Genomic DNA, 3,727 nt, shown 5'->3' on the forward strand with positions numbered 1-3,727 from the left:
CCATAATAATGATAATTTAGCACTTCTACAAGAAATTAACTTTTGGTAGATATTGTTTATATTAGTCTGTCATGGATTTTTCCAAAATGAGCTTTCAAATTAAGAGCTTATTTCAGTGATTGATGGCTCTTCATCCATTATTTTTCTATCCTTTTATTGCTACATAAATCTGTTAACCATTAATATAAAACCTATCATGGTAAAGTGACATTTAAAGAACACTAGTAAGCCTATTCCAAGGCATTACTAAAGAATAACAGTGTCTTTTAATGAATAGAATAAAAGTGTAATAAAATTTAAATTCTAGCTTTTAGATTTATTAAATATATACATTTATAATACTTACTCAAGGCTCCAAATAAAATAATCCCACTCTTGGGTCTTTATGTTAAATCCATATTGTTTTAACAAGTTGATTTCTTTTTAACAGCATAAGTTAATATGAAAATAGATCCATAAACATAGACTGTAAAAATTTATAGTCATGGAAAAAACGTAATTATAAACCAGTAAAAAAAAATAATAGTGGTTTAAAAATCAGCTCCCATTTAATCACATTTCATTGCATAATAATTTGCTTTATGTCATGACTTGCAAATTCATTATTCAGTTATTTTTGAGCTAGCATCTAAAACATGCAAATACAGCTCAGATATAGCAGGTTAACTAGTCTTGTATCAGATGGAATTAATTCTATGTTCAAATTATTCTCAATAGGAAAAAAATGTGAGAAATTTAATGGAGCATTTGGAAAAGCAAAAGAGAAAATTAATGCATTGAGGAGTAGACTGGTGTAAATAGCATTTCCCTGAATTAGCATTTATTTGTGCCTCTAACAGGCTTCACCTGAGCTTCTGTGCCTTAGCTTCTCAAAGGACACATCTATCTTTGTTGTAGAAGAGACTTGAACCTGACTTCAGAAAATTATTCCGGTTAGGGAATTGCTAATAAAAGACTCAGTTATGTAGTTCATATTCAAATTTGTATGTCTTACAGACTGATATCAGTATTGCTGTTTTAGTTAATAAAATTCCTGTTTTGTTTGCCCAGGAAGTAAAATAATGTTATCCACACTCACCACTAACTACACAAACTGTGTTTGAAGGTTTGTGCATGCACATCCACCTCAGAAACACAAAAAGGGCAGTTACAATTTGTGCTGCAAAAAGTACCAGAAATAATCAACCTTTATAAGAATGACCATCCACTATTTTGCAAATTTATTTTTATTATTTATGTTCTATATTGTAAGCTATTAAATAAATCATTCTACCTAAGAGTTTAATGACCCTTTTTTTTCTTATGGAAAAAAATCTATATATTGGTCATTGTTTGTTGTTTGTTATGTGCCAACCAGTCACCTGCTACTCATAGCAACCCTCTGAACAATAGCTCTGAACCCTGCTCTATTCTGAACTTTGCTCTATGCTGAGCCAGTCTCACTGTCTCCAACACATCTTTCCCCATTACCCCAGATGCTATTGCAATCCATCTTATTTGGAGTCTTTCTTTCTTGCACTATCCCTCTGCCTTTCTAAACATGAAATCCTTCTCCAAGGACTGGTCCCTCCTGGCCATATGCCCAAAGTGAGACAGAGCTTCAAAATCCTTGCATCCAAGGAGCAGTTTGGTTTCACCTTCTTCAAGACAGACATGTTTGTTTTCTTTGCAGCCCATGGTATGTTCAATACTCTTCTTCAGCACCACAGGTCAGAGGTATAGATTCTTCTTCTGTCATCCTTAGTCATTATCCAGTTCTCAGATGCGTAACAAGTGATTGAGAAGAATACGGGTCATATAACAAAGACAGTTAAAAAGAATAATAAATATTAATTAAAGCTTCTGTCCAAGAACTGAGTGCCAGACAGAAAACTATAAGGTATTATAAATTTGAGATTTATTAAATTATAATCAAAACTCTTTCCCATAAAATACTTAGGAAAAAATTGTGTATACTGCACTGAAACAGATGAGGGAGATAATAATTTAACAGTGATGTATTGTAGGGTAATTATGGTTATCACAAGAGTCCACAATTAAGGTTGCATAGTGGAATGTACTTGGGGCGGTGGGGGGGTGTGCGGGGGGGGGATTGTGTGCCAGGGAAGAAGTATTTCTTTTAGTTTTAAAAGAGAGGAGCGAACTGGGGGGAGGGGGGAGGGCTGAGCGGGGAGAAAAGTGCAGCAATGAATGAATGGAAATCCAAAATCTCTGTAAATAGTCATTAAAATTACTAATAAAAAATAGTTGGTAAAAATTCTCAAATTCTCATCTTTCTTTGTGTGTATATTTGAATAATAGATGTATTAACTATTTGCAATTAACAATTTGTTTGTATGTGTATAGATCATATCCAATCCATAGCATTGTACTTCAGGATGGATCTTGAAATGGTCTTTTTTGATTATGATTAAATCTCCATTTTTCTTCAGAAAAAAAGAAAAAAAAAATACTTAGAAAAAACAATTAACTTTTTGTCAATAAATATTCCTGAAAATCTTGTTCAGAAAATGGCAGTGGTCATTTTTTGCTTTAGTGCTTATGAGAGATTGACTGTTTTGCGGGAATCTCAGGCTAATTCTATTAGTAAAACACACACACACACCCCTGTATAGTGTGAACAATGATTTCCTAGATTGCCTTGTAGTTTCAGTCTTTGCAACTTAGGTTTTCGTAAGAGCCAGCTATATTTATAGTCCTTTTCATTGTCCACAGACAAATAATGAATTCTACAGATTATTTGGAACAACTAGGCAACTGTGGCTTCCCCACCTGAGATCTCACAGGTCACTGGGCCATGACAACCAGGAAAAACACCAAGGGAGACTGAATTTGAAGAATAAGGGGAATGAATGGTCTTGTTTGTCTAAGTATACCTCTCAATGCTTCCCAAAGGTAAACATGATTTCTTTTCATCAGTCTGTTTTTCAAACATCTGGCCTAGTTTGCCCCTTTACACACTCCTTCACTTAATTTTGACAAAAGTGCATAAACAATATTGTATCAAATTACATATGGCTTTTAAAATATTAGACAAATTATTTATTATGTTTAAAACATTGGAAATGTCATACTGTGATTTCATAAGTTTTTAATATCCTAAAATTTTCAGAGGTTAAGAGACTTATAGAAGATTATGCATATTGCTTACAGGACAAAAGGATTAAAAACTTGCATCACAAATAGAATTATCTTGGCTATTAAAGGGCAATGAATTTATTTAGGGATTTGTAACACAAGTAATGACATTTTTATATTTTAGAAACGAATTCTATTTTGTTGATAGACTTAAATATTAGCCTCCAAACTCCCCACTTTTTAAATGAATCTTTTTAGAGATGAAACAGAAATGACCACTTAGACAGATTATAGTTCTTTTCTATCATTATTTGGTCCAAACATATCATTTTTTCTATAATATAAAAATGTGGTGTCTCTGTGGCGCAATCGGTTAGCACGTTTGGCTGTTAACTGAAAGGTTGGTGGTTCGAGCCCACCCAGGGACAGGGTGACTTTTTGGGGAGCTCTGGTGGCCTAGTGGCAGAAAGCTGCACTGCAATCCCAGAGGTGCATAGTTCAAATCCACCAGATGCTCTGCTGGAGGAGGGACAATCTCCTCCTGTATTGGTCAAATATGATTTGATGGTACACACACAAAGATAATATATTTTGGGGGGGGGGAGAAGAACGAACTGGGGAGGAGGGTAGAGAAAACAGTGCAACAATG

General features: G+C 34.0%; 1 non-coding gene across 1 annotated transcript; it reads left to right on the plus strand.

Moving 5' to 3' along the window:
- Positions 1–3,432: 3,432 nt before the first annotated feature.
- Positions 3,433–3,506, plus strand: TRNAN-GUU. Its single transcript has one exon. It is a non-coding gene; the product is annotated as a tRNA-Asn (tRNA).
- The last annotated feature ends 221 nt before the right edge of the window (positions 3,507–3,727 follow it).

This window comes from Elephantulus edwardii, unplaced genomic scaffold (assembly GCF_000299155.1).
Source record: "Elephantulus edwardii isolate Elephantulus edwardi_28Jun2011 unplaced genomic scaffold, EleEdw1.0 scaffold00021, whole genome shotgun sequence".
Classification (NCBI taxonomy): domain Eukaryota; kingdom Metazoa; phylum Chordata; class Mammalia; order Macroscelidea; family Macroscelididae; genus Elephantulus; species Elephantulus edwardii.